At 29.0% G+C, this 14504-nt stretch overlaps 1 protein-coding gene across 5 annotated transcripts in view; it reads right to left on the bottom strand.

Annotated features, from left to right (window-relative positions):
* The window catches only part of LOC142319213 (eukaryotic translation initiation factor 4 gamma 3-like), a 230884-nt gene that overhangs the window by 196989 nt on the left and 19391 nt on the right, over nucleotides 1–14504 (bottom strand). The window lies entirely within an intron of this gene.

Below are 14504 nucleotides of genomic sequence, written 5' to 3'. Positions count from 1 at the left end.
CTGCAACAGAGAAGCCTTACATGACTGAACAACAGTACTGTAATGCGTCCATGGACTGTTATACAAGTGGATGCAAATTTACATACCACATTAGGATTAAGTGGTTGGAACAACAGCCATCTTAAAACAGTATTACAAGTCATAACAAACAGTTTCTATCTGTGTACTAGAAAAAACTATGACCTGTACTAACAAATAATTTTTCTATAACAAAACGAGATGTTCAAAACCTATGAACACTGTGAAATAAGAATACATGCAACACTGTACAGAATAATTCACTCACAAAATTGAAATCTGGTAAGAATTAAACGTTAAAGGCCAAGTACTTAATTAAAACTATTTAGTTGGCCGTTTATCTTGTTATTCACAACATACTTAAATTCTCTCTATTAACTGACTCTCTTTCAACTCTCTCTCTGGGATAAACATCCGACCATTTGTATTATTATAAACAATAATTTAATTATAGTAAGTATTAATTAAATTTTCATGCATTTATGTTAAAAGGTTAAATATTGCATATATAATCTAACAACAAATTGCAGTCTTGCAGAGGACCGAAAAAAACTCTAGGCAATAAAGAAATTAAACATATAGATCTGACAAATAATTTAAGGGCTCTAGATACAATGATGTGAACAAATGAACAGGCAGTAATGAACTACTAGAAAAAGAGATTCTAATAATGGTGAAATTTTTACAGCCATGGCACATGCAAAAGAGATAAATGGAAAAGAAGCGGGTGAAACAGAGCTAGATTTTTTTGTGTAATGTATAATGGAAATAACAGTCAATCCGAACAACTATGTCCAGACTAAAAAAATGGAGAGCATATGCAGCAAACCAATAAAGATTATTAATTCTGTTTAGACTTAATAGCAATTTACTGAAGTTAGTAAAATTACTCTTCAATTAATGTGCATGTAGAAATTATTTTACGTGTTTATAGTTAATAGATAAATTACAATATTTAAATAACTGCACTATTATGTTAAGTACATGAAAGTCTCAAGAGCAGACAAAAATCTGTGATTAAAAGGTATGTATTATTTCATAGTTATTTAAAGTGTAAATTTATACATAAAAATTTATTTAATATATTTTAAATGTAATGTTAATTAATATGCAGTACTTCAAACCACTATCATCACTGTGACAGTCAAGTCTTGGCTTTCACTGGGAATGCCTCTGCCACTCCATATTGGCTTGTTTCGACTGGGGAATGTAGTGGTGGGCCCACATTTCATCGCAGGTGATAATCCGACTCAAAAATGCCTCACCTTCTTTCACAAACCTCTCTGACAGACCTCCAAACGTCTCAACTTCTGATTTGTGGTCAAAAGGCGAGGGATCCATCTGACACACATTTTATAGAACTGTAAGTGTCATTTATGATAATTGCTTGACAGCTCCCACAACTTATTTCAACCTATTTTGCAATTTTGGATACTCTCACCCATCAGTTGTCTTCAAGAATGTTTTTATCTGTAATGCTGTTCCGACGATGGCAATCATGTTTTTGATTTTCCACTCATTCACATCCTTCCTTAAACTCTTTATGCCAGGCAAACAAGTCCTTGACAATGTTTGGTCCCTGAACTGTGCAGTCAATCTCCGGAAACTTTCCATCGTTTGAACTCCTTCACGAGCAAGAAATTTTATAATTATGCAATGCACAGCGAAGGGGTTCACCTGTTTCTCCGACATCTTGAGCGTTACAAACAAATTGGTTGAGAATATGGAATGGCCACCAGCTCTTCCCACTCCTAATGACCCCAGCTAAGCATAGTGGAAACGTGAGCCTAGTCCTATCAACCATATACACTCGGAAACAAAAATACCGTTTATATTTGATTTACCCTTATACATGTAAGTATATATTATTTTGACACTCATTTTTAACTGTTATAGGATACTCGGACAGAAATTTTTACATGAACATTATGCTTAAAATTTGTATAAGACTATAAAACAAATTCAAAAATAATTAAATTACCATCTTTGTTCAATAAAAAGTGTGCACCAATTCAATAATCCAACCCAGTTAAACTGTCTATTTAATATAATATATCAATAATCATAAATCATATCCATAATCTAAAAGTGAAAACTATATTTATGCACAAATGCACAAATAAAATTTAGGAAATACAAATTATATTAGCCGAATACAACACAATTTAAAACAAATTAAGGTAGCACATATAAGTCACATTGTAAATATTCTGTAAAAAATCACCTAACATAATTTTCTAAGATACAAATTTTTTAATATGACACTATAAAAATTGAAAGCAATAGAAGGATGGCAAATGATGCAAGTAAAAATCAATAACTATATACACTAATGCAAATAAGATTTAAGCCCCAGACTTAAATTACTTTAATGTACAATAATAGTTACTAAATGAACTCATATATGACAATTTTATTTGCCTTTATAGATGGTAAAAATAAAAAGACAAGCAAGGATGAAAAAAAAAAAGGAAGAAAAGAGACTCATTAAATATAAATAATCATACACCATGTTATAAAGAACACATTATTTTCTTCTGGATACAAGTACAGCATGTATTCTCCTGACGTATAAAGTCATGCGAAAATTCTTAAACAGGATTTTTTGTCCAATTTATATAAATAAATTTAATAACTTGAATCGTATTAGATTTACCCAATAGGCTATACAAACATAACCACTTCCACAAAAAAGAATTAACATGAATAAGACAGATTAAATATAAATAAATATGAGAAAACATGATACAGCAGCCACATCTAGCTAAACACAAAAAAAAAAAATACAAAAATTTAAAAAAAATAGCTGTTGCAAAACTGCTTACCACTATATACAAGAGATTGAATCTTTCTCTACCTTTCCTCTGAAAGATTCAGATTCCAGTAAGTCCAGCCATTTTGCATCAATTATAAAAAAAAAATTTACTAACATTGTAAAATAAAAATTTGCATTTACAATTTGTATAAAATAAAACTCAATTTTAAAGACATTAACAAACAACTGTTTTTATTTCTTTTTGTTCCATCAAGATAAAAACTTATGCATACATAATAGATATCTCACGAAAATAACAAGGGCTGTCTTTATTAGTAGTTTAAACAAATAATAGCTTAATATATATAGTGAATATAAATTATTCATTGCATTTTAGGGTTTAATAAAAACCAAACAAGCAATGTAGCATGCGCTGATTTTTTTCAAACATTTTTGTAGGTACTAGAGTTACTGATGACCTTGAATAAATACACCAGTCATGTAACTACAGGGGGAGAAGTAGTTGTTCAACTGAACAATGGCTACCAAACAGGAGAGAGCGTGCATACTATGTTTTCATTAAAGCAGTCTGTTATTACTGTTCATATATGTTTTCATTTGGAGTATGACTGTGATCCTCCTAATACTTTATTAAAAATGTTGGTATCAGTAGTTTAAGAACACAATAAGTGTAGTACACAAAAAAAGTGCTGGCATACCTGCTATCTCTGAGGAAGTTATGAATCAAATACTTTTCAAAGAAGCATGGTAAATCCGACTCGTAATGAGAGTTTAGAACTGGGAATACCCCAATCAACAATTGTGAAAGTTTTACAAAAGCCCCTAAAAAACCTATGCATATAAAATTCTGTTGACATATGCAACTTAAGATGATAAACCATACTGTTACAATTTTGCAGTGGACATTATTGATAAACTGAACGAAGATAATGGATTTTTAGAAAAAGTAATCACAGACAAAGCAACCTTCTGTGTTTTTGGTCACATTAACAGTCATAATTATCGGATTTGGGATAGCAAGAATCTTCATTCCATTTGACAAACACAACATAATAGCCCAAAAATTAACATTTGGTGAGTGTTGATTGCATATGAAGTGATTGGACCATACTTTGTCGAGCCAACTGTAACTAGTACTAGTTCAGCTAGACATGTTACAAGAGTATGCAGTACCACCAATTGAACATCGGCAACCCAATGTTTACTTCCAACAAGATGGCGCACCACCATACTGAGATTTACATGTTATGGACTAGGTACCTCAACAATTTCTTCAACGTTGGATTGGCCGCGATGGACCAATTTCCTTGGTACCTCAATCCCCTGACTTTACATCACACATTCTTTTTTTCTTTGCCGGATATGTCACACAAGCAGTATGTAATGAAGGTTATCATCATCAATAAACAAAAAAGAAGAAGGTGTAATTAACAGAATAACTCCAGATATTCTTTATAATGAGTGGCATAAAACTGAAAATCGTCTCTACATATTAGGCACCATAAAAGGTGTTCATGAGAAACTTTTTTGAAGTTAATAAGTGTTGTAAATAAAACTGTTTCAAATGCCCTGTTCACAATAAAATAATACATGTAAGTATATTGGTGTTATTTTTTTTATTAACAACTAAAATGTGCTAAATAATTTATGATCATTCTTTAACTTAAAAAATTTTTAATGTTAAAAAGTAAAATTCAAAATATAGCAAGGAAAAATGGCTACTGTTTTACATGGAATTATTGAAATTATTTCTTTTTTCAAACCAACTCCATGCTGGCTTCATAAAAATCTAACAGGTGTTGATGAAATCTGATTTGCAGTTCAGCATTAGGTCATTACCATTTACAAAATTGCTAATAACTGCAAAGAATTAATTTGAATTACTTGGTTTAATCCACATCCTGTTTTGAAATTTCTATTAATAATCATAACTGTACGATCTAACTGTCCAATATAGTATTTCATTCCGCATGACACGGAAACCATTTAGTATTAGTAGACATTTGAATTACAAACAGATGCATAGAAATCAACATGAGAATAAGCTACCGACAACAAATATAATGGAATATCTAGTACTCATAAATTGTACGATCTGGAATTTACAATACCACGTGAGAGGAACAGTAGACACAACTTACTATTAACAAGCCACCACTCATTAGCAATAAGTCCTAACAACAGCAAAAGTATTGCCTAAGAAATAATATTTCAGCAGGCATATTTGTTCTTGAGATAAAAAATATCCCTCTTGGTATTCATCTAATGAAGAATTTTTAAATTTAAAACAGGGCAACTTTTATTTCTCACAAAACCTGTGGCATGTACATGCAATTCAAACCAATAACGAGAAACTTAAAAAACACAAACCCAAATTAAATCAAGATTATGATACCATCCACAACCACCAAAAGAAGTTGAGAGAAGTTCAAACAAATAGCAGATACAGGCCTCTCAAAAATATGGAGGTAAATCTGAACATATAATGATCAAGAATGAATAATGGATGGAATACTGACATCTTCCGACATATCAATAACTCAGAATGCAAGAAAATGTTATTCACAGAAGATAATAGTAACAATGACCAAAAAAAGATTAAATATCCAACAAAATAAAATTTAGAGTTTAATATCAGTTAACTCATAACACTTTATGCAATTAAAAACATACTGCCCCATCCCACATAAAAAACATCCTGGTTTTTTTATGAACCTAAGAAATTTACCTTTGTACTAGAATATAGTGATGGAAATACTAATTTGGTAAAGCTCAAATAGATAGCACCAACCAAAAAATATAATATAGTTTATATAGTTCAATAAATAATGTCATTAAGAAGATAAGTTAACAGTTCCGTCTTGTGTTTCCACAAATAAATATCTTGCTTTATATGGTAATAACAATGACATAATTTGGGGTATTTCTGCATTGTATGAATTATTTCTTACTTTTAATTTCTTAAGATGCTTATAATTTCATATTTTTGTTGTGATTTTTTTTATGTTATTTTTTTTTATTAACAAGGTTATGTGGCTAAAAGGCTTTTAACAGAAGGAAATGAAACACTCATTCGTCAAAAGAATAATGGCATTTTTAAACAAATAAGCTGAATTATCATACTTGAGGATATTCAAAGGTACTTATTATTATAATAATAAACTATTCAGAAAAGTCAAAATTAGATTTTTTCTAGCAGCTTGAAAGTTAGATTATGAGCAGTTCCAGTTACTGTTTTCATTGAACTTTTCTTTTTTTTTTAAAAAGCTAGTTATTACTTCTTGCCACTCTGTACCTTAAGGACTGCTTCATAGGGAGTGTGTTGTATACTTTTAACATGCTAAATCAATACTATACAGGGAATCTAGTACCAACAGCATTTATTTTCTGATATTTTAAAAATGCACAACTCACAGACTGCAATTATTAACATTATGAAAAATTAAACAAATTTATTACAATTTTCAACAACAAAAAAATATGTTTCAATGCAAATGCAATAATTTAACATTTATAAATCTAATAATTTAACTCATACCATCAATAAAAGATACATAAAAAAACAATATATGTTCCAGGATTAAATATGGGCTATTCCTAAGTTGAGTTTTGATTGTCTGTTGAAAATAAACTAGTTGCCATAGCAACAAAGAACATGTTCAGTAGCCACCAGCAATCTATTATCTCATTACACTTGCTGATTTACCATACATTGTTCGCCGTTCATGAACAGAAATCTATTCTATGTATTTCATTCGTGAAGAGATGTGTTGGCGTGTTATCTATTTGAAGGACATAAGACACCAAACTTGATGATTGACTGGTGCTTATATTAACAATGTTGATATTATGGATAAATTAATATGTAGATCTACACTTATTCATTTAACAAACTGAAAGGTATCTAACGAGTACTACTGAACTGCGATGGAAAAACTTTGGGACTGTAAGCAAATTTCACGAACAGAATTCATAAAATGCAGGGAACACAACGCAGAAATGAATGGATGTGAAGTTAACATGAGATGCCAACGGCTAATCTCATTCAATGAACTCTTACTAGAATGCTGGCTGTAGTTCCCTGGTTATTTTTTTTATTAGTAAATGACCACAGGAATTAATGCTACTTAAATATTATAAAGAATTTATTCTGAAACTTAAGGAGTTTATTGTTTCAGATATCAATTAAAATAAAAGCAGTTTGCTTACAAAGGGTTTTTCTTCTACATGAGTAGCTTTATGCTGCAGATATTGACTGGTTTCAGTAGGAGATTTTCAATCAACTAACATAAAGCCACGACCTGGTACAATATACAACTCAAAGGGCTGAGTACTTTCATAGTGTGATTCCTCAACAAGAAATTGCATGCAAAACCAGTTACTATAGTTAATCAATTTCAAGGGTATTCCCTCCGTGAAAACCCTTGTTACAAGAATCAGTTCTTGTATCGCGATTCCTACAATATTATGCATAAAAGCAATGACCATGAAGGCATATAATTACACTATTCTCTCAGAGGAAGAAAAAAAAAATCAGAAGTTAATAATGTTCAAAAATATAATTAAGGTAAAATAATTTACAACTTAATTGTTAATTTAACTGAACAATTATTTCTCGTAAATTCCACAATTACAAACTTTCTCATTATATTATTAACCAACCGGTTTCAAAACATTAAGAGAAAAAATTAAAACACTAACAAATAATATGAAAGCAAAAAAATATAATCTGAAATTTGATAGAACTGAGCATTTACTTAACACTGAATTTCATTATTTTTAAATTATAATGAAGCTGAAAGTTGGAGAAAGATAGCGACCTCCATGAATGTCAACAACTGTTAATTAATTACATTGATAAATAATGCAAGCGTTTTCACACTCAGTAGGCAATTATGCTTTAAAAATGTCAATTGTCAAAAAAGTACAAATGAAATTAAAATAACAAAACAATTTTCAGTATTTACATACACAAAATTGTTAAATATTGTACACAGCAATTTAATATTGTAAAACATTTAAATATTGTAAAACACTTTATCAATATTTTAAAATCACTTACATAAAGAACCAACAATAAGCCATGATTCACGAGTAAAAATAAATTTTAACTGAAAAATGTTGTCATTTGAAAAATTTTTTTTTTACTTTATCTTGATCAATTCACATAACATATTTTCTAATAAAATAAATTAATAAGAAATACAGCAATACACCACTGAAGAATTCCTCACAAGACATCACATTAGTTGTAAGGATGAAATAAAGGCTATGAAACAACCTTACACAGAAACTTATTCAACACTAAATTTCTTGACTCAAGGAAGTAATAATATGTCCAGTATTCTAAAATAAATTTTAACTGATATATATGTTATTAAGTGTAAGAGGTAGAACAGCTAAGTGTAATAATATAACAAAAACAACAAAATGAAAGTAGAATGTACAAACTGTATCAAATTTCAACAAAATATTTTCAAATCGAAAGGAATTGTCACACTACTATTGTTTCATATTAAATGTACAACCTGTTATAACTTTATAATTAAAGTAGTGAGTGACCAACAGCACTACTACTCTTAATAAAATTAATGTACATAATAATGTAAATTGAAGAGGTAAAATTGCATCAAACATTGTTTGTTACCAAAATAGGTAATTAATGCAAGCTTAAAGAAATCATTTCAACAATTTAATTATAACTACTTTAGTTATCACTCTAGCATATAAAGAACCTATGCACAACTCAAACGTCTTAAAATACTAAATACTAACATAATTAATTAAAATAAATATAATATCATTATGTAGAAGTATAATATTTTTTTTCTCTTCACATACTATAACCAATGATGTAATTAATTCAGTTAAGTGACTTACATATATTTTCAATACATTTAAAGAAAAAATAATCATTCACCCTGGTTTGCCAAGCAGATCAACATCAATAATTAAATAAAACACATTAAGCAAGCATTGAAAATTGCAGTTTTTAATTCTTTTTTCTACCAGCTTTTAATTTTTTAAATTAAAATCAAACCATGTATTCTTTTTACATAGATATTAATTCAACATCCAGTAAATAATCATCTACCTACTTCTTCCTAAGTTTGAATTCCTTTTCAGAGGTACTAACCCATTATATACTCAAGACAATTACAGGATTTTATACTCAGCTTATTTAGCTCAAACTTATTTTCTGGTCATTTGTACAAATGCTTCATAAAGCTTATAAATCATATAATAATAATAATAATAATGTATGTTTTTATAATGCCGAATATTATTTTTTCATCTAAGATTACTATATAAAGTTCTATTTAGCTCCTACACCCCTCCATCATGACACAAACATTTATTATCAACGATTCAGTTCTCCAACAGCACATAATAGTAAATCTGACTACCTATGTAATAACAATCTATGTAATAATAACCATTCTAAATGCACTTAATGAAAAATTAAATTTTGAGGAACATATCCAGAATCATTTAATTTCAGAGCTGGCAGAGGTGCAGAAAAAACTGATCATGATATTAAATGAAAAAAAGCATTCAGAGAAAAGGCATTCAGTAAAATGATTTTAAAAGACACTCAAAGAAACTGGTAAAATAATAATGCAGAAACAGAAAACAAAAATCTATATTTTCCTTTCTAAATATAAACAAAAAAAATTCAACTACGCTGTGCTATGATTGCATCATATTGTGGAATAACTAAATACAAGCCATCTTATAATGCATCCCAAACAAAATGATTAATATTACTTTTCTAAAAATGTACTGCAACAAATAATCTTTAGAATTATTTTTGGCTTCCTATCACAAAACCAATACATTATGAACACAAAAATTTATTTTGTAAAAAAATTTGTATTATTTATTCCTATTAAAGCATGTAATTTTAGAATGAATTAACTATTATTTTGAAATATCTAATACGTACATAAAAACTTTTACCCAAATATAAAAAATCAACAGCTTTACTAAAAATAAAATACCGTCCAATGCATTTCAAAAAAGCAACCGTTCTAATCTGTAATGCTTTTAATGTTATAAATGTTTCTATAGAACTTAACAAGTGCTTTGTAAATCAAGAGTTCTATTTACACTTTCTGTTGCCTACATTTATCAAAAGTAGAAAACAATAGTGATAAAAACATTCATGAAAATAAATTTTTCTTTACTGATAAAATCCTCACACAAAGAAAAGTTCATTTGTTATTCACACTTGTTTCTTTAATCAAAGCCTCCAAAAAACAATAACGTAATTTATACAACATAAGTAGAAATATAATTAAACTAGTACTAAACATTACATCATGTAACTAAGACTTACCAAATTTGAATCTAAGGGTTGGAATCTACATTACTGAAATATACAGTCATGGTGCACTACCAAATGTAAAAATTTATTTTTAGAATTTTTCTGAGTTTAGCTATATAAATTTCAGTGCTTAAAACCATAAATATTTTTAGAAAGAAAAAAATAAATAACTGATGCCATTAAAAACAATAGTCACTATATCGGGATTTAATTTAACTTTATCTTTTACTGCATTAAAGAGATGAACAACTCAATTCAAAATTCAAGAGCTCTATCCACCCTAAAATTTCTACTATAAAAAAAGCTGTAGTTTCTTTATTTGAACAATTTAAATTTACTTTACTGGTAAATAAAAAAGTATGAAAGAATTTCATACAAATTATAATCACAATACAGATGTAATTTGCTTTACTGATACATTTGATTAAATCAAGGCTTTTGAATCCCAGTAATGCTTTTTTAACTTAAATTAAAGAACCAGAAAGGTTACAACAGTCACAGTTAGAAACAATAGAGTCACTGCAGAAATTAAAGTAGGCAAATATTTAAATAGAAAAAAAAACATGAATATTAACATATACAAAAAGGTAACTTTCAAAACAACAGGGTATTATAATAACAATAATAAAAACATCCAATATAATTCTCTGAAAGGATGTTAAAAAAGAGATTTCACAAAACAAGATGACATATTCTTTAAACATATTAGATTATTAAACCAAACCCATGGGAATAAACATGGCACTATGCAAACATAATTTACATAAACATAGAATATTTACATATTGTTATAATAGTTATTATAATTTTGGTGGAAAAGTTACAATACTTAATTAATGATTATTTACCTACTTCCCATAAACATTGAAGTGGTAGAACAAAACATGAATTAAAGATTTTGAAGTTAAAGCTAACATTTAAGAAATTTTAACAAATAAAAATGAAGATTTGAATAAGTTTTTATAATTCAGTTACGGCATTATATTATTCACTTTACATAACTTTAATGATTAACACAAGTAGTGCTCAGAAAGTACACAAAAAATATTCTTATTCAAAATAATTTTCCTGAACACCAAGTATAACATAACTTTGCAGTAATACAAACATGAAAATCCACAAGTAGATCAATAAATAACACTAAATATTACACAAGCAAATCATTAATTATATTATAATGATCATAATACACCAATAACAATCTGTTCACATCATTTTATTTGTTAATATATATACACAAGTAAAACACAGAAAACTGTTCTTAATAATATTTATGAACTGAAGATGCAATCAGAAAATCAAAATAAATTTTTCTTATTAAACTTCTGTTATTTCAGTTTACGGAAAACGACTTAAAAAAAATACTCTGAATATCTACCAAGTTTAGAAAAATGGCAGTTGCACAGAACTTATATGATTATACTTCAGATAAATGGAGAAAAATACAACCCTTTATCAGTTTGAAACCAAACTAATCCAAACTAATTATTTGGTTTGAAACCAAATAATAATCCAATAAAAAGCTTCAAGAAGAATTACAAATTAAGATCAGAAACATCTTTGACATTAATCAAACAGGTATTTTAAGGTTGAGGTTGCTTATTGTTCACTAGTTGAACAGATGCAATGTACACATTAGAAAAAAATGTAAAAAAATAAAATATATATATATATATATAAAAGAAATTATACATTTTGCAAAGATGAGTTCACAAAAATTAACTCCAGACAATATTACAAAACATTTAAAAACGAGATCAAAACTTATACACCACCAACTCTAATGTTAAACAACAAAGACGGAGTAATAGCACATAATGATTAAGAAAACACAGACATAATGCCCCGAAAGTTCCAAAAAGTTGCTGAATTGCAAAAACCTGACCACCCTATTTGATAGACATACAAACACAGTAATAAAATCCCCTACAGAAAATATACAAACACCAACAAAAGAAGAATTAAAAGTGCAATTAAACAACTAAAAAACAACAAAGCAAGCAGTGAAGACCAACTAACTGCAGAATTATGGAAAAACATGGGAGAAAATGCAGTAAGTCTACAAGGGCGATCTAAAAAATATGGGAAAATGAAGAAATCCCAGAAAAATGGACAGTAGCAATAATATGCCCAATCCACAAAAAAGGAGAAAATAAACCCATATAATTACAGAGGGATATCCTTATTAGATTGCACACATAAAGCATTGTGAATCAACTAGAAAATGAATTAGGGGAATACAAAGGAGGGTTTAGACCTGAAGAAACTGAAACTCATAATCAATTATTATAAATCGAGACAAACAACTGGTATTATCCTTTATAGATTTTAAAAAGGCATATGATTGCATACATAGGGAATCCCTATTAAAAATACTACGGAACTTTGGTCTGCATCCAAAACTAATCAAAATGATCAGCCTAACTTTAAAAAACACAATGTCAAAGGTTAAATTCAGAGGAGATATATCAACAGATGCATTTGAAGTAAAAACAGGATTGAGACAGGGAGATGTATTATCCCCATTATTATTTAACTGCGCACTAAAATATATAATTAGGGAATGGAGAAAATTAAATCCAGAAAGAATAAAAATTGGAATAAAAATGAAAGTAAACTGCCTGGGTTTCGCAGAAGATCTACCCCTCCTCTCAAACAGCATAAAAGAAGCTAGTACCCAAACAGAAACACTAGAACAACTTGCTGAGAAAATAGGTTTGAAAATATCATACAAAAAAACTAAAATTATGGTCAGAGGGATCCACTATGCATTAATCATGTAAACGTAAACAACGTGGAACTAGTGGGAAAATTTAAATACCTAGGAGATACTATAACACATAACATCAAGTAGAAAATGAACTGGCAAGAAAGAACTGAGAAACTTAAAAATCATTAAAACTACCCAAAACATATACAATAAAAAATGCCTATCGACAAAAACTAAAATCAGACATTACCAAACAGTAATTCTTCCAAAAATACAATACGCCAGCGAGACTCTCTTTGGACCATACAAAATTGTGGAAGTAGAAAGGGTCGAAAAGACAGAAAGGAAGATAGTCAGAAAATGTATAAACTAGAAAAACATAGTAGGACAGTGGAGGATAATCCCAAATGAAGTATATAAAATAATAACCTCACTAACAAATTTCTTCAGGGAAAAAAGAATTTCATTCTTCGGGCACCTACTTAGAGCAGAAAACACGACTTTCAAATCAAATAATTAACTTATACTGGGAAAGAACAACAAAACCGAAATGGATAAAGGAAGTTCACAAAGATATGGAAGAGTTGAGAATCTCCAAAGAAGATATAATCACAAAATCTGGAAAATGCAACTAATTAAAACTAATATGATAACATTTGAACCTAAAGTCAAAAATAAATCCAACAGGGTGTATTCAGATGAGGACAGGCGCCAAAGATCAGAAAGCCTCAAAAAGAAGTGGGCAAAAAGAAAAGAAGCAAGAATAAAACAACTCACACGATTTGGAAATAAGAAGAACCAATTACAAAATGGACTGGCCCAGAAATTGAGCTACAGTGATCCTATGAGGTCATAAAAGCAACAAGAAAAAATTAATTAGTTGTAATAAAAACCATTTGATTTAATTTCACAACAGTAAAATTTAATATAACTTGTAAATATTTAGTAATGCTTTTAACATGGCGAGAGTAATCTTTGAACAAGTGAAAATTGGTATCAATTATGTCAAATTATCCTATTTGCAAGCAGGCAGACAAGATTTTTATGAATAGAGCTACAAAGCACTATCAAAAATAATTTCCCAGAAAGACAACAGCAAAATCATAGAACTTTAATAATAATTTTAATAATTCCATGAAGAGTTTGTCTATACTCACCATTTCTCATTATCTGCAAGATGTGCAAAGCCTTACACATCCTAACTTCCCACTCCTGCTACATTTGTTTGCCGTTCGTTCAACCAACGAACTGCAAATTCTGAGTTTGTAGCATTGCAATATCATTGATACTAAGTAACAAGGAAAGTTTTTAAAAAGAACAAATCCTAGACAGGATTCAAACCTAATTCTATAAAGATTAAACCCCGAAAAGTTTGTAGTATTGTAACATCACTGATATTCAGTGATGAGGCAACTTTAAACAAACACATTAATTAATCTCCATATCCAACATCACGGACAGAAAAGAATCTCATGGTACGCTACTGAACAGACATAGACATAACTTAAAAGTTATAAGCTGAGTGTCATCTTTTACCTGGTGTATTTGGTGGTGCAATTTAAAGTAATTTCCTATCTAATATTCTTCTGCATCTTTCTGAAATGTATCTCTGCACAATAGTGTTGTGGTTCATGCACAATACTAGTAATAGTACAAATTCATTAACATGTAAG

The sequence above is a fragment of the Lycorma delicatula genome, chromosome 2 (assembly GCF_047948215.1).
Source record: "Lycorma delicatula isolate Av1 chromosome 2, ASM4794821v1, whole genome shotgun sequence".
Taxonomy (NCBI): domain Eukaryota; kingdom Metazoa; phylum Arthropoda; class Insecta; order Hemiptera; family Fulgoridae; genus Lycorma; species Lycorma delicatula.
Note: the sequence above shows the minus strand (reverse complement) of the source record. Positions and strands in the feature narration are given on the sequence as shown.